Consider the following 24,627-nt stretch of genomic DNA (forward strand, 5'->3'; position numbering starts at 1 on the left):
TTACAGCCATGTGTATCACTCTCATTTGACGTTATTGTATCATCCATTTTATATTTTGATATGTTTAATTTGTATTTACGATGACAGCTAAAAGAAACTTTGGAAAATAGAACAATATCAGAAACTCAAATGATTTTAATTGATGTTAAAATTACAACATTTTGATAAAGATTACATAAATTTGGCTGAGGAAAATAACATTATTAGCCATATGAACAACAAGCTAACCTGAAATACAGCATGTTCTAAAGCATGGCTACAAAGCGGTAGATATATGAAGAAAACATGTAATTTAGTCTGTACGCTGGCTAGTATTTCACTACGCTGTCTTTAGTTTAACCTGAGGTTTTACATGTTTTATTAGCTGATTTCAATCGTTGAAGGAGGATTCATACAAGGTAACAATAACGTGTGGGTTTCGACATGTCGCTATAAATATACTTATCATAATGAAGATATTAATAAATGTTTAAAGAGGGCCTTATGAAGTGGGAAGACCGCTAAAGTGTTTTCATCTGGGAGATGTTTCGAAGCAATTTCATAGAACAAAGGTCTCTTACATGAAATATATTTTTACTTCTACTCATTACTTTTAAGGTGCACCTTACGCAATCACTTGTCTTTAACACACTATTTATGCACTGCATTATCTTTTAGCAAAATGATACGAGTGCAATTACAGCTAACAGTATACCCTCAGGATAAGAACTACCTTTTGTAACAGAGAACACCTTAGAAGTAGGTGATCTTATCGAAACGTAATTATACGCGGTATTCGGCACATGTATACGATGAACCCTGAACGCCATCGTGGACAACAGTGTAGTTATTGGAAGAAAGGTGTGGTACTGTTTAAACCAGCCGCCATTAGAAAGCACATTGATTTTTATCCGTTTAATAATTCCAGCATCCTTCTACGATGAAGTATAGTGAACAAGTGTTGCTAGTCCATCTGTAGGTGGTGGTGGTGGATATTTGTTAAATTACAGTTCATGACTGCGTATAAATATACGTTAGTTTATTCTTGTGTTTGGTCACTAAATGTATTTCTGGGGAACTTTGATGCAACGTGCTGAGTTGTTCACAGAGACCAACAAGTGTAAACTTGACTCAACACAACTTGTGTTTATTAATATGAACCAGCTGTTCCTGTAAGATAAGAAAGAAATGTTCATCATATAAACCATAATAATGATAAAAACGCAAATGTTTAGTGCTAATTCAGTTACGTAAAACCAATTAAAGTGATTTTCAGTCATGGGTGAATCAATTAAACAGCTCCGGTCAACAAATTACAATTTCTTGCCTTGTCCATATTTTATTATGCAATATTATTTATATTACTTACATAGTGTTTTAAAATACTCTTTACTATGACGGGGATTCGACCAAGTGACTCCCAGATTGCGAGTCGAGCGCCCTAACACCTGGCCATGCCGGGCCACGCAAGATATGGAACCAAAATGTGATTTGAAACAGATAGCACTTGGAGGGACAAGATAACAAAATATGACAAGATTAACTCAATATTTACTCGTATTAGAAAAGACAAATTTGTAATTTGCTTTGTTAATTCCAATAATGCAAAACAACGTTCAAATTATTGTTACTTGTTCTTAATTTAGATAATGCTTAGATAAAGTTTTATCTTGAAAAGTGGTAATTCTCACACATTAATATAAACACTCTATCCAAAAATTTTATAACATAGCACTAATATGACTTTCAGTAGTTTGAATAAGGAAATGTTACACTGAACAGGAACAGAAATATTACGTTTTCAGTTTGATAGATATGCATTCAAGTTATTTTTATACATAATTTTTATCCATAAATTACAATAACAAAAATTTAGAACCTATAAGGTAAATAACAGCTTTCATCCTACAAAAAGAAATGTCACATGTTCCATAAATATGATATTTGAAATGTAAATTTCGGATATGTCAAGCATCTTTAGTTTAACAAATTATTTTATTTCTAATAGGCAACTAAATCGTAATTAGCGTAATAAATTTTGTTTTGTTTCAACTATTGGGTTAAACAGTCTATAAAACAACTGTAAAAACGATGTCAATATTCAAGAAACAAGGCTAATGGTTCAGCATCTAAGCACAATCTTTCGCACTTTTGAATGTAGAGAAAACATAACACTTATTTTAATTTTAGCATCCAGAAAGAATTATCTCTTTTATTTTAATTAATTTGTTTCTTGTTCATCAAATCAATATTAAACTACAGCAGAAATTAATATAATTCTGCTTTTAATATTCCTTTGTAAACAACAAACAAACTTGTATTTTCATTACGAAGTAAAAAAGTCTAGTAAAAATATATTTTTCTATTATCAGGATTGTTTTACACAGAGAAAGTGTTGTATAAATGCGATATTTTATTGACTGATTTTTTTCTTAGCGAAATGTTGTCACTGAGAGAATAAATATTTTTGCGATTATCAAGAGAATTTCTCAAAGGGTAATTATGTAAGTTTTAAAATTTGAAAAAAAATACCAAAAATACCAGTAATAAGTCTAAAAATTAAGGTTCGATACTCGTTGCGGTCACTGCACAAATAGCTTATTGTGTAGCTTAAGCTTGTTTGTTTGTAGTGGTCAAAACAAAGTTACACAAATGGTTACCCGTGCTTTGCTCACCACAAGTATAGATATCCGGTTTCTAGTCTGCAGACATACTGCTGTGGGACCGGCATGGCCAGGTGGATTAAGGCGTTCGATTCGTAATCTGAGGGTCGCGGGTTCGAATCTTCGTCGTACCAAACATGCTCGTCCTTTCAGCCGTGGGGGTGTTATAATATTACGGTCAATCCCACTATTCGTTGATAAAAGAGTAGCCTAAGAGTTGGTGGTGGGTGATGATGACTAGCTGCTTTCCTTTTAATCTTACGCTTCTAAATTAGGGACGGCTAGCGCAGATAGCCCTCGTGTACCTTTGCGCGAAATTCTAAACAAACCAAACCAATCCTACAGATAATAAGCGTATTAATATGTATTCTCTCAACATTTGGGATCATCCATGTAAGTTTGTTTATTTTGAATTTCGCGCAAAGCTCCTCGAGGGCTATCTGCGCTAACTGTCCCTAATTTAGCAGTGTAAGACTAGAGGGAAGGCAGCTAGTCATCACTACTTACCGCCACCTCTTGGGCTACTCTTTTACCAACGAATAGTGGGTTTGACTGTAACATTATAATTGACCCCACGGCTGAAAAGGCGAACGTGTTTGGTGCGATGGGGGTTCGAACATGCGACCCTCAGATAACGAATTCGAGTGCCTTAACCACCTGGCCATGTCGGGTCTCTATGTAAGTAAATGTGTCAAATATTATAGGAGGAAGGGGGAGCAAATTTTCTCTTACTGTTTTCATTTGTAACAACGTCAATTACACAAAATAAATTAGCACACAACTGTAAACCTATCAGGAATACACTAATACAGTGAACAATTTTGTTTTGTTTTTTTACTTACATCGCACATGGATTCTTACCCACCCATAAATATGGTGCTTACAATTTTATACTATTTTAATATTTTCTAACATAGTTTATTCACCGATTCACGTGAATAAACTGTGCTTATATTCATTGGTTAATACCTGAACAAAGTAGCATCATCGAACGATCCACCCCATCTTCGAGAACAAGGTGTGAGATGCAGGCGGTCCTGTAAAACGGGCGGGCAGCACGTGATTCAGTCGGCACGACGAGCTCGAGTTTTCACTCGCTGTGGTCAGTTTACGAGATGGGATGCCTGGTTAATTACAAGCGATCAGGTGTATAATTTTCCGTAATCAACCTGTCGCCCTGATAACAGGATGTTAAACCATAAAAGTAGGAGATACATCCTACTTATACAAGTTCTAAAGCTTTGTGTGTATTATGACATTAGGAGGGTCGACCCGTACATAATAAAGTACCTCACGCATCTTATTACAGATAGACCACTGATCAAGTGATAAGGCCTTTTTATAAGCTGGACGGTAACGACTAAAAAAAATGTTCTTCCAAGTTGGCTAAAGTGGGCGATCACAACTGTTTGGTTTCAAATCCAGTTTCCGAATTAATAAGCCAGTTAATAATAAAATTGCAATCATGTAACAAGTATGTGGTGTAAATGTCTCTGTGCACGAACTATACAATGAGAAAGAAACTAAAATACTATGTTGTACTTAAGATAGTTACTGCCATTTGTTTTTCTTTCTCCACGCAGGCAGCGTTCATTTGTATACAAACCCTCTAGTTATTAAGCTCTATAGAGAATCATTTATCATAATTAAAGATACCCCAAATATAACATTTTTCTTGACATATAAATCATAAGTACATAACATCATTTTCTGGATAATGGTACTTAGGGGTCGTTGTTACCTACAGTTCCACGGATAATTGTTTGGTTTGACTTGTTTGAGTTTCGCGCAAATCTATTCAAGGGATATCTGCACAAGCCGTCCCTAATTTATCAATGATAAACTTGAAGGAAAGCAGCTAGATAGTCAACATCGCTCACCGCCGTATCTTGAGCTACTCTTTTAAACACGAATAGTGGGATTGGCCGTAAATTATAATGCTCCGCAGTAAAACGAGCGACAACGTTCGGTGACGGGAATTCGAATCCGCAGATTGCGAGTCGAGCGCACAAACCACCACCAGTCCATGCCAGGCCTTTCCATGGATAATGAAACGTTTCGAAACATGGATGTGTTGTATGTATTTGATCCTAGACAATAAGCCTACCCATCAGTATAATCTGGGTCAATTCAGTATATGAATATTATATTGTAAATACATGTATAGCAGTATCAGATCAACTGTGCTCCATAAAGATAATTGTATACAGACATACTTGGTATAACAATGGATTATTCGTTGACTGGTTGTTGTCTTCCTAAAATTGACGCTGGTGACTTTTACACAACTTTTGTACATTTCTATATTATGATAAACAATGATTAACAACTTTTAAAAGCGTTTTACTTCAAGCATCTGTGTGACAGTAACTTTGCTAACATAATTTTTTTGTGAAACTATATCAACTTTTGTTACGTATTTCTTTACATTGTGCGTTAAACATCGAATTTAACTTGTACAAAAATGTTTATACTTTAGTATGTAATATGATACAGTTGTAACCTAATTTATGGACGATAAGTTTTGACTTAGTGCGCAAATCTTGAATCTATTTATAGTATTTAAGGTGATGCGTTTATTAATATAAAACAAAAATTTGTCATTAAACATTACCAATTAAGTTTAACTTAACTAGTTGGCAAATAGATTTTGTGTTAATTAAACATTACGAATCACATTTAATCTAACTAGTTAATAAACGGATTTTCTGTCATTGAACCTTTAAGCTCAGAAAAAAATAATAAACGAAGTTATTGATTCCTTCGCTTTAAATAACATTTCGTCTTTACTTCAGTAAACACCAACTGGTTTTAAATTGTATTGTATTAAGTGGATAAGTACGAACAACAAAACGTGTGTAGCTATAGCAACATGGAGGTAAGAGCACAGAAGTTATATGAAGCTCGTTGATGCCAATGTGAACAATATGATAACAGTTAACTAAAAGTCAGTTTGTCCTTGAAGAAAAAAGGTCAGCTTTTCGGAAGCGCTCGAGTTATATGGTTTTGTACTTTTGTGTTAATTTCTTCAATCTAGTTTTCTAATATCACAGCTGAAAACCCAGTATTTTATCAAGTAATGGCTGAAGAGTAATAATTACACCACAGATTTAAAAATTTACACTTATCTTTAGGTAGAATAATGATTTTACATAGAGTTTAATAACTGGAGGGTTAAGCAGAAACAAAGTTATGGCACTTGGTATACACTTGGTATATAATAACTAATTAAAAAATAAAAGTTAAAACAGTCGTACTACCTTTGAAAAACATTTTTGTTTGTAAATGTTTTGTATTTAGTTATTGTTATACACAGTCTGAATGGTGCAGATTAGTACAAAAACAGCGTTGTTAAGAACTTATACATGAGATAATATGTAAATAGTTGTATATATAATCCGTGAAATCAGATTATACTGCATTGCTGTTAGTTAATCATGAATACAATACGTATCTGGAGTTTAAAAGTTTTATGGTGACACGCAAGACAGACATTTTTAGAACTACTTAGATTGCAATTTAAACTATTATTAAGATAATTCTATGTGTAAATCACAAATTACGCTATATATATATATATACAGTCGAACTGTAAAACATAAAATATTATCTTCATGTATCCAAATGCTTTGTTTGTTATTCAATAACTAGACAAAGTGCAATTATAAAGTAGATAGTTTCATATAACAGTAATACAAACTTAATATTGTCTACCCTGCAAAATTGGGTGTTCTCCATATATTTTCTCATTTTTCACCCCTTGTGTCACATTTTGGAGCCATCCTAGTAGGACAGTTTAAAACTACAACACCTTGTAGCAGATTTTGGAACTATCTGCCCCTGTTGGTACTGTTTGGAACTATGCTCATGTATAGTAACAGGCCACTCACCCAATTCCTCTTGGCCGCCATCTTGAGAACTCGACGGACTTCAAACTACTGACATTGGAGTATAAACACGTCTAACAAATAAAGGCCTTGCGGCGATTACTTGACTGGTTCTGGAGACAGAAATTAAGGTTACACCCCTACTTATACGTAAACTCTAGAATATTTGACGCCCCCGAGAATTTGGAGCTTTAGGCAGTCGCTTATGTTGCCCATCCTTAGCCCTGGGTCTAAAAAGAAAAGGAACTACAAGTTATCAGTAAATAAATTTATTTTCCTAGACGTTTGGCCTTATGGTTCTTTCAAGAAGTTGACCCTCTACTAATCGTAAGAGTACCCATAGTCTTAGTAGGTTGATGTTAAAAAGCCAAGCAATGCATTCCTAAGAGTTATACGGACAATGACCGAATCTTCAGGCTCCGATACCGCAGCTTTCGTAGCACCTGCCCAACAAAGTTTTATTATCTGAATTAAAAGCGGGCAAAAAGAAGAAAATGAGTATTTATGTGAAGAAATTCCCTAAAGGTTTTCTTAACATTTACATTCAGGGTGGGATTAAAATAGTGACTGTTCATTTTACTAGATTCCCCCACCTAATATCAGGTTGTACCACCTTTCACAATGATAATAACTCGGTCTCTCAATGGCTTAGACTTTACAAAATGCTAGAAGGTATATTGTTCGATTATACTTTTTATGGATGGCAATTCCAGTAAATAATGCCATAAACAGATTTTAAGCTCTATTATTTGATTTTCATAGCTCACGAATCCTCTCAACTTTTATCCTTAATCTTATTCATAATTTTTCCATATCCACGAAAAATAACAAAACAGATTATTTTACATCTTTCAAAAACTATAAGGGATAAAGATAAAGTGTTTTTAAATATAATATTTCCTCAAATTACCTTCAATTTTTGTGTAATATTAAGTAGCTTTATTTCATTTTATTTTGCAAAAAAAATATCTCAAAATGAAATTAAAATCAAAATTACATATCGAAATTTTATTCCACCCAGTACAGTTCTTTAAGAGTTATCTACTTCTGCCTATTCTGATTTGAATTTTATTTGTTATGTTATGACACAATCTACACCTATTTTATCATTGTTGTGCGCAATAACATTATGGCAACAATAGGCTTTTAGCTAACCAGACTTTTAGTCTGTACTTGATACTCTTATAGTTATTGGATTACTTTGTTATTATTTCAAGAGATGTGCAAAGCATGTTTGTATTGCACACCTTGTACGGTTAGCAAATATTGATCTTTAATCCAGATTGATATATACACCTTTCTTTATTTTCCCAACTTCAAGTACAGAATACAAGAAACTGCAAAGCTCTATATGCAAGATTGCAAGAGCTGGGTTCGATTTAAATCCCAGGTTCAAGCCTGATCAGTCTGCTAGTACTACTACAGAAGTGCGATGGTATCATAAAAAAGAACGTCGGTCAAAAGATCTAACCTCACAAACTTTTGAGAACAAACATTGTAAAGAATTTACTATTATACATTAATTTTAATATCTACGTTTGTTTCAGTATAGTGGATGTGACTTATATTGTTAAATGTGTATTGCACAAGTCCCGTTCGTTCTCTTACTCTGTAGAATATTCTCGAGAGTGAGAATAAACAATATATGTTTTACGAAAACACTAGCGTATCTTCGAATATTGTTGGTCCAAGTGGACTTTCGATAATGCGAAATCAACATGTCAAGAGACAGATACAGAATATTGTTTGGTCGCAACAGTTTGTATGTTTGTTTGGAATTAAGCACAAAGCTACACAATGGGCTATCTGTGCTTTGCCCACCACGGGTATCGAAACCCGTTTTTTAGTGGTGAAAACCCGCAGATATACCACTGTGTCACTGGGGCACAGGTCGCAACAATCAACATACTTTAAGCCTCAGAAGCTGCAATTGTGACAAATACCTATTAGTCTGAAAACTATAAACATCTGACCAGGAACGTTTATAGATTTCGAAGTATAACAATATCAATTCAGAATTAATTAAGAGAGAAGGCTAAGTATTGCTTATGAGTTTGTAAAATTTGTGCAGAAAATCATTATTTATAATAACCGTTATTGTAATTTGTATTGTTGTTTGTTATTAACATATATTTGTGTTAAGAAAATTGAATGCATCAATCTTATTGGAAAACATCATAAATTTGACACATTTCGACATTCTACATTCAATTAACTTTTAAATTAAATGTCCAGCTATTTGAAATCGTAATACGTAACATAATAAATCGGACATTCGTCCAAGATAAATTATAATACGCAGAATAATAAATTGGGAGCTCGTGTCTAGCACCTGAATCACAGACAATATTCATTATAAAATGGTCCCCCGTTAGTACAGCGATAAGTCTACGGAGTTAGAACGCTAAAATCAGGAGTTCGATTCCTCTCAGTGAGTTCAGCAGATGGCCTGATGTAGCTTTGCTATAAGAAAACACAAACACTTTATAAAATTAAATTAAAATCATAATGTAGTTTATATCTATCCATACCAATACGATTTGATCATGTATGATTATCAAAGCTTTCTCAAACAACTAGAAAAATATAAGAAAAGTGAATTGCTCAAAAATGCCAAAATTTTAGAAGTAAAAGCTAAGAAATGATTGAGAAAAATAAACTAAAACGCGTATTATTGATATATTATTCGATAATGATTTGTTGTCTGAGGAAGCATTAGGAGAATACTCTAGTGTCTCCACTAGCCAATCAGAGTTGAGTGATAAAGATAACTTAGAAATTCAGTTAATACTCAAACAAATCGAGGTTCAACAATCCCGCATCCAAAATGACAAAGAACAAGCTCGAATCGAAGCTGAGAAAGAAATTAGGCTGAAAAAATGGATATTAGACTTAACTCCGATCGATTAAAGCAAAATGATAACATTGAGCTCAATCAATAAAATATTCAGTTACAGATCAGATAGAAGACTAGATATTGTTTAGGCCTGGCATGGCCTAGCGCGTTAAGGCGTGCGCTTCGTAATCTGAGGGTCGCGGGTTCGCGCCAAACATGCTCGCCCTCCCAGCCTTGGGGGCGTTATAATGTGCGATCAATCCCACTTTTCGTTGGTAAAATAGTAGCCCAAGAGTTGGCGGTGAGTGGTGATGACTAGCTGCCTTCCCTCTAGTCTTACACTGCTAAATTAGGGACGGCTAGCACAGATAGCCCTCGAGTAGCTTTGTGCGAAATTCCAAAACAAACAAACAAGATATTGTTTATGAGTTTGTAGAATTTTTGTATATAAATAGTTATTTGTAATAATCGTTTTTATAAATGGTATTGTTGTTTGCATATTAAATATATTTGTGTTAAGAAAGAAAATTGTGTGTATCAGTCTTGTTGGTAAATATAGATTTGATACATATAGACATTCAGTTAATTTTTAAGTTCAAATTAAAGTTTCAGGCTATTGTGAAATCGTAATTCTTAACGTACTAACATAGTAAATTGGAGACTTCTCCGAAATATATTATAATACGTTACTCTATAGGTAGGTACAACTGAGCTCTGTACCGTTAACAACTAACGACGATAAAAGATAGTTGTAAGATTTACGTTAGAATATCGAAGTTAACATATTTGCACAGCAGACGGCAGCGCAAGTTCAAATACCCCTCAGATCCGTTTTAATTCTCGTCAGGGAATAAAATCTGCAAGTTATTCACAGGTGTTAATAAAGGATAATGGTTGATAATGCAACCAAAGGTGCCTGCTTAATGAGATCGAGATTCGTTGATAGAAGTTACAGGTATGTTTTTCTAACCAGTATTTGACAGTAAAAGCAAAATAATTTATTAATATTCCCCATTAATTTCGTTCTTACATTAGAACTGTAAACCAAATTGTATGAAACACAGTAAACACTTTATAAATAGAGTCTAGAATCTGCATACAAAAAATGGTAAAATTTTATTTAATACGTTTCCTATTTTTCTATATTGTGGAATGTCTTAAACTTCTTATATTATATTTTATAATTTTTTTAGTATTTGCTTAGTTTTACCTTGTTTAATATTCCTCTGTAAATTTTTTTAATAATTTATTTCAGTGATTGAGAAAATCAAATTTCACTCGAAATCACACAAACATGGCATGACTTATGGTGGCACAATGATTTTTGCTAACGGTGTATTGATTAGACATTAATTTATGTCTAATAATTACAGTTTGTTTTCAATATATAAGAATTTATTATATTTGTTATTTAAACGCAAAAAACGTACTAGCATATTTCATAAAAACAGATCTGTATCGTCCAAATTATTTGCTGTCATAGACTACAGCTTATTGTACCTAAAGCCTTGTCCTGGGCTTAACAGGCTTGTTCGCAATTATAAATCTATCATGGTCATAAGTGAAAATTATAACACGTTAAGGTCTTTGACATTCTAAACAGTGCTTCATAAACAAAGCAATTACTCATAACCTTATTAACAGAGTGCCATCTAACAATAGTAAGACCAAGTTTCAACAGAAAAATAAAAGACTGCAAGTCAGATAACACTGTTCAAAATGAAGAAGAAAAGTGATCACCACTGTTTATACCTTTGTCCATCTTTCAAGACAATGACGGGAACAGATACGGCGAATAGATACTTAGGTTAAATCAATCACCTAATTCATGGCAGGGTACTAATATGTCAGGGTACCAGAAGTTATTATCATACTTAAATCAACACCACCCCAGAGCGGAATGTATCGTTTAAAATCTTTAGGGATGACAAATGATCATGACAGCTAACCAATAAGATTAATAAAAGTTTGTCACATCAATGCTCTCCTCAAATGGTAGATACAGAGAACAAGTTGTTGTTATCAATGAAGATACAGCTAACAGGCAGGGATAGAGCATGATGGCTCACAAATACTTTCACACCTGCATGAATGTATACAACACAGATCTTGTCTTCTTGTACTATTGAGACCTGTCATATTTTCAACAGTTAGAAAAAGCTGTTATAAAATGATGAGAACTGTCATGTAATAAAGATTACAAAATACACTTCATTACTTATATTGTAAAAGTTGAGTACAGTCACTTAGAAGTTTTATTTAGTCTAAATAGGAAGTTTTTGATGTCTTCTCTCCTTGTCCAAGATTTTGGTTGCTTTTTCAATAGAATTAATCTAAGCTACCTTTATTTGCTAATAGTTTGTTTTAGAATTTGGCGCTAAGCTACACGAGGACTATTTGCGCTAGTCGTCCCTAATTTGCCAGTGTAAGACTAGAGGAAGGCAGCTAGTCATCACCACTAAATCGTCTGCTCGCTATACTTTCAATACCAATGAGTTACAAACACAATTTCCAATATTCGTCTGCCTTTAACTCTCTCGTAATAATTATTAAAAAAATCAATAAAACAGTCATTCACAAATTAAACTAATTTTATATATCTGCACTTTAGAGTCTTTTATATCATGTCAAAAATGTAAGCATAAGTGCACTGGTTGACTCAAAAATATCATAAATGAAAGGTTACCTTTGGACATGAAAAGTTGTTTCTTTTTTATATAAAGTTTTAAAAAACAAACAGAGCTTCTCATAAAAACAGCAAAACACAAAATGTGAAACCGTGAATTTGCATGTATCTCCTCATGAACCGACAAACACCTTCATGACAAATTTGGTAAAGAACCATCAACAGGGGCAAAGTAGTGGTAAAAAAGAAAACCGCAAAAACACTCATAAAATCCGCAAAATGCAAAATTTTTATACATTTTATCACGGACCTAATGAACCTCCATACCAATTTTGGTGAAGATCCATCTCCACCCTCCGAAGTATTTACATGGACATACGACAGACAGTACTATTATATTTATTTAGGTGGCACTAGTGCATTAGATCTATATGTGACATATTCATGACGTGATATCTGAACCTATGAATGGAGAAAAATAAAGTTTTTCATTATAGGAAACGAAAATAAAAGGGAAAATCGTGTCTCCTATTGCAAATCTACATGCACACAGAAAAGAATTTTGCGAAGTTAGGGGTTGCATGTCACGTAATAAAAAAGATTTCCAGTATCATATAAGCAAAAGTTTCATTATAGTATGACTGCTCCAGCTTCTTGTAAGAAATATTTTATATAGAAAGGCAGGCAGTCAAAATATCAAGCCTCTACTGTCGTCATCCATGAATTCATAACACATTTCAATTTCATCGTACCAACATATGCAATGTTCAGAAAACAATGGTCACATCCCCATATTGGTTCATACGTCCTGGCTATTCTAGCTTTCAATACAAGTGGGCCTAGCGTAATCTAGTGATTATTCTAGTTTTCAATACAAGTAGGCCTAGCGTAATCTAGTGATTATTCTAGCTTTCAATACAAGTAGGCCTAGCGTAATCTATTGACTAAGGTCCTCCATTCTCAGTCTGTATGTCACGGGTTGGAATTCCCTTCACCTAATATGCTCGCTCTTTCAAATATTACGGCGATATAATGTGACGGTTTTCTATTATTCGTTGGTAAAAGAGTATCCCAAGAGTTGGCGGTGAATGGTATTGATTAGCTGTCTTCCCTGTAGTTGATCACCACTAAATATGTACAGCTAGTACAGAAATCCCTCTGTTAGCTTTGCGCAAAACTTAAAACAAAATATATAAAATCTTTCTAGCTTTTTCTATATGTTTCTATATTATTTCCAACCACAATAGCTTGACAACTTGCATTGCATTGCAACCATCTAATTATGCTGGTCGTGTATAATTCAAATGCTTTTGTGTCTTTATTTGACTTTTCACAGACACTTATCATGAAGCTTTCTGTGTTGTCACCTAGTTGATATAATAAGTAGAAATGATACTTTCTTCATTATTTTATATCATTTCCTAACTTTCGTAGTTATCTAGTTCAATCCAAGGAGATGGCAAATTTCTGTAACTTATATATATAGCTTGGCTATTTTTTCGTGCATCATGTAACTGTGGAGGCTTATAGGTAGCCTTGTTTAATACTAGGTGACACGACATAGCACGTCCAACTACAATGTCATGATTTCTGTTTAACATATGATGCTATACCCATGTTCATATTTCATAGATAAAATAACATTTCATACGAGTTTCGTCGTATTTTGTTGAAATGCATCTTTTAACACTCACAGTTACGACAGAAAGTGTTCGTACCCCTGCGTCCCGAGTGGTTTTTTGCCCATAACTTAAAAAGTATCAAGATTAGGCTAATAGAAGTATGGTTTGTTATAAATATTATACTAACACATATTTACATAAATTTTATGTAAATTAAATGACAAATAAACTGTTTATAAACAAATAACCAAAAATGGAGGAGCAGAAAGTGTTCGTACAGTTTAGAACGTATGAAAAAAACTGATATTCCCGTAACAATTTTGTTTACTTTGGCGAATAAACTACATTATACCATTCCAGAACCAGACACTGGGTTCATAATTATTGAAATTTAGCCTGCAAAAAATGTATTTCTGGCAATTTAGCACAGTCTCCGTCATTATCTGCTTGGTCATCATGGCAAACAGGAAACAACAGTGATTTAAAAAACCGAATTATTGTAAAATACAAGTCTCGTGTGTCTCTTTCCGGTATTGCTACACAACTTAATGTGCCGAAATCTACTGTTCAAGGCATAATTGCCAAATTTAAGCTTACAGGATCAACTGCTAACCTCCCTCGTTCCGGACGCCCCACCAAAATTCCAGAAAGAACCAAGAGGAAGTTAGTAGGAACCCTCGTTTAACACGTAACGACATACAGAAACTGGTAAGAGAAACTGGGATTGAAGTAAGCTCATCTACATTTACGAACATGTTACGCTCTTCTGGGTTTAAAGCATGTCGTCCTCGTATAACTCCATATTTAAAGCCTTTTCATTTAGAAGCACGATTGAGGTATGAAAGAAAGCATGTAGATAAACCCTTTACCTATTGGAAGAGTATTTTTTGGTCAGACGAGACTAAAATCGAGCTTTTTGGCCACAATGATGCTCGCTATATTTTCCGTAAGATGGGGGAACGAAATCTTCCAAATAACACCGTCCCTACAGTTAAACACGGAGGTGGCTTGATCATGCTATGGGGTTCCTTCAGCTCTTCTGGTGTAGGCAGCCTTCACCGCGTCAACGGAATCATGAAAAAAGAAGAGTACGTTGATATATTACGCACTTATATCGAGCATCATTCTTGATATAAGTGCGGCTTGGGCATCGTTGGATCTTCCAGCACGACAATGACTCTAAACACACATCGAAATGTATGCAATCCTGGTTGCAGAGGAACCATATAAGCGTTTTGGAGTGGCCTTCACAGTCACCCGATCTCAACCCAATTGAAAACGTTTGGCATGAGTTGAAGACCAGGGTTCATCAGCGTCATCCGAAAAACTTGCAAGAGTTGGAGGCCATCTGTAAAGAAGAATGGAAGAAAATACCAGTCGAGTACTGTCAAACGATCATAGAGGGTTATGAGGAGAGATTGCGCCAAGTAATTCACCTGAAAGGTTACACAATTGACCATTAAAGCAGACGTTTATAAACAGTTTATTTGTTGTTCAATTTACATAAAACTTTATGTAGATTTGTGCTAGTATAATATTTATAATATACTCTACTTTCGTTATCCTATTCATGATACTTTTTAAGTTATGAGGAAAAAACTACTCACGACGCAGGGGTACGAACACCTTCTGTCGTAACTGTACAAGTGTGCAAAGCTCGTGTTATTAGCTCTGTTGATCACGACTGTTGTATGTATTGTTTTGGACACTGCAAAACTTGTCTATAAGGTATAAGGCCGTAATCAATGTCGATAGAGAATACCATTAAAAACTAGTGACCAGTCAATAAACTGTTGCTTGGTGGCCTAAGAAACTAAATCAGGTATAGAATATCTTAGTCTGTCTGGCCCAGACCGACAAACATTTACTTGTCTGCCTGTATATTCACCATAGCAGGACTTTTCAACAGTGATTGGTGCTGAGAAGTCCAAGTTTTAACCATTCACAAGATCTGACACACATCTGTAAACCACTACTTTTTACATTTTACTTCCTGATCTATGTATATTTCTTTGGACACTTCAAAGGATGTGATTCTTTACCCCAGTGGCGATTCTGCCACTGTAAATAGAAGTGTCTTTATAGCATAACATTCATGCTCCCTTGATAAAATATATGACAAAGCTGGTGAGTCAAATGGAGATTGCAAGACTTGAACTCAGAACTTCTGGCTAACAAGGACAGTGCTCTACCAGTGAGCTATGTAAGAGTACAAGCTACTCCATCACTGCTTACTTATAAGGATTTTACTGTGAGTGTGATCACAAAACTAAATATGGCCAAGAATAAATGAAATTATGTAAAGTTTATCACTTATTTTTTAATTCTGTTAGGGAATACTACAAGGACTCAATTTGAGTCTTCCCCTGTAGAATATGAATCAAATAATCTAGTTTTCAAAAATGTTGTTTAGGTTTTGCTGAGAGTTTACTCAGTGTGTTAGAAACTAGGTGGATGTAAAAGGCTTTCTTTGTTCATGTGTATGATTCATATCCTATTATTTCGACATTATTTCATTTTATCCTGTGTTCTTGTATGGCATGATTGGTTAATGCAGATAACTCTGTATTACTGAGACTTGCATATTCATTGTTGGGCGGTTTTTCTTGTCTTTAGTGCATTGGTATTCACATTCACAGGGAACATTGGAGATGGTGACTTTCCTCTCTATTAGGTCATTAGGTTGTTTGGTGTGTAGTAATTGCGATCGCATTTTCTTGTAGTTTCTGAATATTGTTTCAACTTCATGTTGTTTACCTATATTCTTTATATATCTAGAAAAACCTCTCACATAGAGGGAAATACGACTGTGTGTCTCTACTTTTCTTTCTATTTATCCTCAGAGTTTATCTTTTTTATTTACTTTTTTATAAAGTTTTTAATGTATCCATTTTAAGAATGGATGGTTATAGTGATGTATATTTTTTCTGTCTTCTTAGGTCCTTCGGTATTACTAACTTTGCTCATTCTTAAAACTAGACAATTTTCGATACCCATTTATCCAATGTTGGGATGGTTCGATTTCTAACCGACGTATTTACCCGTATCTCTTGATTTACCGTAAATTACTGTGAAACATTAGTTATGGATGTTGGTAACCATCACATCTAGAAATGGGAGATTATTATCTTCTATTTCTGTGATGAATCGTATTGCGGGGTGTTATTAGTTTAATAATTTATTGAATCTTCTTCGTAGAGTCTTTGTGTGTCCAGTTTGTGAATGGGTACATTTTGTCAATGTATCTGAGTCAAATTTTGGAGTGCAGAGAGACTGTTTTAAGGGCATTAACTTTTAACTGTTTCACGTAGAGATTACTTACAAAAGATTCATGGGGAGGAAAACATTGTCTAATGATGAACAGCACAATCATATATTTGTTGGACATTTCAGAATATACACAGTTCATCTTTAACAAATTCCTACAGTGAAGACAAAGCTATATCTATAAACAATTACTTGAACGTTGACTAAAAGCTTAAGTGCTACGTAACATATCAGTAAACGAATGTTAAGATTCAAAGCTGAGAAAAACTGTAAAACCAGTGAGTGAACAAAAAATAATACAGACCCACACTAAATTAATTAGTAAAAGTATTCATATAGCTAATGAGAATAAAAATTAAAACATACTTATCTCAACAGAAGTATAGCTATTATTGAAAATATGTAGATTATATTTAATCAGGGTTTCAAGTTTGTGTGTTACTTGGCTAATACTTTAAAACGTTGATGAGTTTTTGTATCAAGTATTTTGTGGATGGAAGAGGTGCAGGGTAATGTTAAAGGGTGACTGGTTTTATGGAAATTCCATGTGCATTCATGGATATGTAGGGTTAAATATCATTTTTTCCCCGTGTAGGCAGTTTTGATGCTACCACAAGTATATGAGTAAATTTTAAACGAAGAGGGTTCTGAGTGAAGCCTTCACATGAAGAAAAGTTTTATCTGACGCACTGACTTAAAAATCATTCTTAATTAAAGTTGTAATAGTTTAGTGAGTAGATTTTTAAGGATTAAGATATATTTACCTGAATAAGGAAGGCATAAATATACGAAGCATTTAGATATAGCTTTGCCAAAGACTAAGATGTTGCCTCGATATATAAGCTATTGTTATAAAAAGCAAACCCTGGTTTTGTGTTTGTTAACCTTGGAACTCTGCAGGTCTTTTCTGGCATATAATGTTGTGTTTGTTGATCTTGGATCTCTACAAGTCTGTTATTATATAATACTGTGTTTGCTAATCTTAGAACCACAAGTTTTTCTTCCATTCAGTTACTCTTTTATCCAATTAATTAAATTATCCCCTACGTCTAAAAGCTTTATATGTGGCATTTTTACAAAGGTTTTCTGCAAATCCAGATAATCAAATCTACACTCTTATCCTCATCTACAAACACAATAACATTTTCAAAGAAAGTCAACATATTTGTAATGCAAGATTTCCCTAATTGTGTTGACTATCCAATAAAATTTTAAACATTATTAAATTATTTTGAAACTTTTCTTTTATCAAACTTTCCAAAACCTTTAACACAAGTGGCATAAGACTAATGAGTCTACAATTACTGGAACAATTTTTACTTTCAAAATTTTGGCACCTGCCCACTGTTCAAGGACTTACCAAAAACATTAGTAAGTGGCTCCCATATGCGTTCCTCAATCTTCTTCAAAACCCCTGAGAAAATATTACCTGACCCAGAAGAGTTATCTTTTAAACTTCCCATTTTTTTCTTAACGAGTTCAGAATTAATGAAATTATGTTATCTCATCCTCCCTCCATTTTCCAACTGTTCAAGATGAGCAATACTGCCTAAATCTTTACTAGGAAAAACTTAAGGAAAAAAACAGAAGTTAGTAACTCAGCTATTTCACAATCATTTGATACAAGCATTCCTTTACCATCCCAACCTGTTGTTTACCCTTAATTTACTTAAACAAATCTATTATGTTAATTATTAGATTTTCAGCCAACTTTTGATGTCCTAATTTCCTGTTCCGTCAATATTCCTGAACTTCTATAAAATTCTAAATCTCCTATCATATTAGTGAATTAAAATTTCTTAAATTTGTGATGCTTTTCCTTAATTTCATCTCTTATACCTTTATGAGCCAATCTGATGTTTTATTTGCAGCCACCCTTTTTTTTCTATAAGGAATGTTCATCTTGAATATTTAAAACATTATCTTAAAATTTTTCCACATCTGATCAGTGCCTTCAAAAACTCAGCTGCCCAATTCACAACAGAATTTTTGTTGCAGCGCTTCAAAATTTACTTTTTAAGAAAATGTGTTACCAAAATATCATTAATTTTGAGTTCTATATGCAATAGAACATTGTATTGAATAGATCAATGATCAATTGCACTCAAATGTTTTACAATTTCTCTCTCTCAACAATTTCTATATTAGAAGTTAACAATAAATCTAAAATGGCATTGTTTTATAGTGGATTTCTTGAACAAATTGGCGAAAAAAACCGTCTTAAACAGTTTCCAAAAACATTTCTCCCCACTGTGTGACTCTACCACTTCCTCTACATGTCTGAAATTAAAATCACTCACAATTAAGAGCTCATTAGCAGCTAAGTTTTTAATGTCACTATAAAGTTTCACACTAATTTCATCAGTATCACCTGGTGTCCAGTAACAAATTCCAACTAAAATCCTTTTCTCTTTACATTCGTCAATAGGAACTCAAATGGGTTCAGCCTTCTTGCTGTTATTTTTGATATGCTTAACTTCAATAGGATGATAACTCACATTTTACATGCAAAGCCATTCCTCCTCTCTATTTAGTACTCTATGCCTATTAAATAACCTATCACCCTGTATTTCAAAGAACTTTCTGTTATGAGAATCATCTACATTTTTTTCATATTTCAGTTATTTCCATTATATCAGAACCATCCCGTTTTATAGGTGCCCTAAAATCATCTATTTTATTTATTGTACTTTTAACATTATAATAGTAACAATTAAGCCGATCCCTAGAACTACTTCTATAGACATTTCCCAAACTAAACATATTTCTACATTTAATATTTTGGCATTTGGTTTAACCAGGCCATCACTGCTTTCTAGTCCTAGTTTAAATCTTCCCTTATAACTGAGTTAATAGCCCTTACAAACAAGCTGAACCCAACCCTATTTAAATGTAAACCATCTATTTCAAAAAGCTCCCTCCTCCCATTGAAATGATCCCATAAGTCCAACCAGCATATATGCTCATCCCTACATACCAATATAAGCCTAGCATTCAGTCCTTCTGGCCTGCTTGTAATTTCAACCCCACAATTAATTCTCGGTAGTATCCCTGACACAATTAAGTTATGGCCTTTTTCTTTAAATTCCTTTAGCAACTCCTTGTACTTATTAATTACCTTTTCTGACCTATATTCCCCTACATCATTAGCAGTTAAGTGTGCAATAAAAATGCATCATTGCTAGCCTCCTTTGATATATCTCATGTTTTGTCAGTTATATCCTTCATCCATGCCTCTGGGTAGCATAATCTAATTTTTTGTCCGTATTTACTCCACAGACTATTCTATCCAAATGCCTTGTGAAGTAATCACCTATAACCACAACATCCTTAACTTTATTATCTACATTTTTCTCTGATCCTTTTGTTTCTCCTTCTCCCTAATAGATCTTCATCTGCACAAACCAAGGGCTGAAATGTGTTGCTCAATAGAAAAGACTCACTACTCTTAAAAACACTACATTTAGTTTTAGCTCTCATAATACTATTTCTAGCTTCCTGAAAGTAAATATAACATATTTACTAATAATTCAGCCTGATTTATAACATGCCTATAAACTGAAGGTAAACTAATGGCTCTATACCAGAACTCGATAAATAGTTTTAGATCTAGGAGCCAGTCCAAAAACTGAAGAGCAGGTGTGCCTAACCTAACTTCACTCACTACTGTTTGCACTAGGAAATCGGAGCTGCACTAGTGTCTCGATTATCTGCACTTCCATTATCCGCGGTTTTTTATTTTTCCCAAATTTTCTCAAAATAATTTTGCCATTACAATCCTAGAAAATAGTTTACATGTTTTGTCAAAACTGTCTCTCGGAATTTCGTAGTTTTTATTTTTGTTTGTTATTTTTGCAAATGTTTAGGTGTTTCATGATATCCATGGGGTTTTGCATACAGTATCTGATGCGCATTTAAATCGTAAGTCAGCTGAGCTTTGCCTCTTATTTTTAGCTGTTAAGACAGGAAAACAAAATATTTGTAGCTTGGTTAACTTTATTTGGTTACTGATTAAATCACAGTTTACACAGTTTCACTCAGCTTCAGTTGTCTTCTGCTGTTCTATGTTCTATGTTTGTTAATGGATATTAACCACAGATTCATGTTTAGGTTGTGTTAGGGTGTTGCCCAGTTACCCATTGTTCTATTCCTTACAGATAACTGGTATCTTCAGCCTGTTTTAAAAATGCATTTTTTAAAATAATTCCCAAGCATAGATTTGCACTAATTGTTGACATTTTTCTTAGGTGTTGATAGAGTGCGAATACACTTTCATGTCTATAGCAGAAAAAGTGCTGAAATTTAAAGACTATTTACGCCCATGTTAACGGTTAAATTCAACTAAAACGACGAAATATTATAAGAGGTACTGTATGAGTCTAAACATGCGCCTAGATTAGTTGACATGAAAGAAAGAAAGAAAAAACAAAATGGCGGAAAATTAGTAACGTGATAAAAAGAAATGAAGAAGCGCTTAATTCACCATCAAAATAATAGTAAAAAAGTCGATTTAGGACTCGACATGTTTATCATTTTAAGGAATATATGTTTGGTAGTTTCTAAAATATTTTTAAAGTTCCAACTTCACTTTACAATCTTTCTTGTAAAGAAAATATATATATATATATGTATATAAAAATACTTTCCTGATTAATTTCTCGAAGAATGTAAAAATAGTTCCAGAATTTCAAAAATCCAAAACTGTTCTAGATTCGAATTCTATTTAGCATAGCCATACGCACGAATGATATTGGAGAAAATACCAGGCAAAACAATGAAATTTTTAATCGCCTGATCTAAATTAAAATCAAGTAAATAAGATAATACTTAAACACGAAGAGACTATCAACTTGTCTTTACATTTTATTTGTGTAATAAAACAATGTATTTAACCTAATTTTCGATTTACCAGTAAGATGAATAATAGTTAAGTTTAAAAGTACTGTTACAAGTCCTAAGCCTAATCTAACGTTGTAGTATTAAATTACACCGTTAAACTGTAAGATAAAAGTTTAACTTTTCTATTTCTATTTACTAATTTTAATAAATCTAGTTATTCTTTTATTATTTAACCCATACTATTATAACTTATATAGATTTATATTATAGTTTGTAATAGTATGGGTTAAGTAATAAAAGTTGAGCTTTTCTATTTGTATTTACTAATTTTAATAAATGTAATTATTTTTTTATTATTTAACCCATACTATTACAAATTATAATATAAATCTATATTAGTTATAATAGTAGCGTCTGTTGTATCTCCATGTAACTATTTCGCAGTGGATGAATCTTCACCAAAACTGATATGGAGGCTTATAGGGTCCGTGTGGAAGGTACATAAGTATTTTCTGTTTTGTGGTTTTTATGGACGTTCTTGCGTGTTGTTTTTTTAAACACTGATTCGCCTCCTGTTGATGGCTCTTCCCCAAATTTGGCATGAAGGTTTGTTGGGTTGATGCGAAGATAGATGTAAATATGTTAATCCGCATTTTGTGTTTTGTAGTTTTTACGGACGTTTTTTGTTCTTTTACAATTAAATATGAAGGAAGCAACATTTTAAGTCTTAAGACAGCCTTTCATTAATCACGAATTTTCATAAGTCCAGCTGGTATTATTAATATTCAAAATTATATAACAGTTTACCAGTTTAACTTTCCAACGTCTTCTTTCTTCCGTAGCCAGTAAATCATTATTATTTTATTTTAACAACTTCTCTTGAACTCTAAAGATTCTGAAACACTTTGATGCACAAGTAAACTAATGTATATATTAAGGACCGGCATGACCAGGTAGTTAAGGCACTCGACTTGCTATCAATGGGAAAAATGGAATCCTGCGCTCTCGTAATTATAAATTATAGTTCTAAAATGAAATATTTATTTGTATCAAAGTTTGTTAGTTCAAAAAGCACCTTACTTATATGTGTGGGCCCGACATGGCCAAGTGGGTTAAGGCGTTCGACTCGTAATCTGAGGGTCGCAGGTTCGAATCCCCCAACACCAAACATGCTTGCCCTTTCACCCCTCTGAGTGACGTTATAATGTGATGGTCAATCTCATTCATTGGTAAAAGCGTAGCTCAAGAGTTGGCGGTGGGTGTGATGACTAGTTGCCTTCCCTCTAGTCTTACACTTCTAAATTAGGGAGGGGTAGCGCAGACAGTCCTCCTGTAGCTTTGCGCGAAATTCAATACGCTCACTTGAACTCTGCTTTACGTAGAAAACTAATACAGACAATGTGAGGGAGTTTCTGGGATCTTAAACACACACATAAATAAATATTTAAAAACAATATTGTAAGACTTTTGCTGATGTTCCATCTGGATATATGTGAGATTTGGTTCTGTTTATTACTATATATTTAGTAAAAAGTGAGCTTGTATTTTGTGTGCATTTATTCTATTTCTACATTTATTGTAAACAACTTTCTAGTTCACTTTCATCTTACCTGAGTGACCTTCCAGGAACATTTTAGCCCTTTTGTTTTTATAGGTAGGCTACACCATACAGATCATGATTCGTCATTCTGAGCCCACTTGTTAAGTTTGGTCCTGCTAGATCAAAAAACTGCGGGCATACAAGTTGATTTAATATATGGTAACGTAGTAGCTGTAGGCTTAAACACAAGTGTAAGATCAAAAAGAAAAAAATCAAGAATTATTTGTAGATAAACACTCAAAACACTTTTACCTCTAAGGTATCAGTTTAGATTCTAAAGGTTGTTTCATCGTATTCGTAGCATATTTATATTTACATCTTAAAATATCCTTATCCTCACTCCTTTTTATAGTTTATTTTTACTAAATATCACTCAACTTTAACGTTATTTCAATGTTATATTTTTTATATTTTTTACTGCCTGTTCATTATTACCGTTTTTCAATTTTCTTTAATACGTATTTCTTTCAACATCACTTCATGTATGTTCTTATTTATAAAAATAACTTTACTTATTTTTCTACGTCTTACTGTTTTGTTCCTGCTATTCTGTATACATGTGTCCATAACACCTTACACAGTCTCAATGGCCTTTCATGGCATAGCGGTTAGAGCCCTCGACTTGCAGTATGCAGGTCGCAAGTTTGAATCCCTTCACTTAATATGCTCACCCTTTCAGCTAGGGGGCGTTGTAAATTGCGTATCATTTCCACTATCGTTGGTGAAAGAATAGCCTAATAATTGGCGGTGGGTGTGTTTTTTACTGCTTTTTCTCTAGTATTTCACTGCTAAATTAGGAATGGCTACCTGTACAGGAAGAGGGCGCCACAAGATACATCTTCCCGAGAATCACTGATAATGCATCAACGTCTAAAGTTTCACAACGATTGTATGCGGCCTCAGTCCTCAAAATAAAAAATAAAAAGCACATAAATCCTTCTCAATGCATGTTTATCATTTTAAGGAATATATGTTTGGTAATTTCCAAAAAATTTGTAAAGTTCCAACTTCACTTTACAATCTTTCTTGTAAAGAAAATATATATATATATATGTATATAAAAATACTTTCCTGATTAATTTTAACCCTAATTACTTTTCAGTGGCCCACGATGGTATTTTACTAAATTTTTCATTGAGAAGCAAAGAAACAGATAATGCTGCCAATACCAATAATAAAGGTATTTAGGCGAATTTTGGGAAGTAATATATAAAAAAGTCCTTAAAAATCTTATGGGTGCTCGAGGACTCGACAATTCTCCTTCGCCCAAGACGAGAGAGATAAGGATAATACGGAATGCCAACTGCT

General features: G+C 33.6%; 1 long non-coding RNA gene across 1 annotated transcript; it reads right to left on the bottom strand.

Annotated features, from left to right (window-relative positions):
• Positions 1-189: 189 nt before the first annotated feature.
• LOC143231520 (uncharacterized) lies at positions 190-23,952 on the bottom strand. The gene is made up of 3 exons (XR_013016962.1): positions 23,851-23,952; positions 23,330-23,448; positions 190-1,149 (listed from the first exon to the last, which is right to left on the bottom strand). It is a non-coding gene; the product is annotated as an uncharacterized LOC143231520 (long non-coding RNA).
• Between the last annotated feature and the right edge of the window lie 675 nt (positions 23,953-24,627).

Source organism: Tachypleus tridentatus, chromosome 11, assembly GCF_004210375.1.
Source record: "Tachypleus tridentatus isolate NWPU-2018 chromosome 11, ASM421037v1, whole genome shotgun sequence".
NCBI classification, from domain to species: Eukaryota; Metazoa; Arthropoda; class Merostomata; order Xiphosura; family Limulidae; genus Tachypleus; species Tachypleus tridentatus.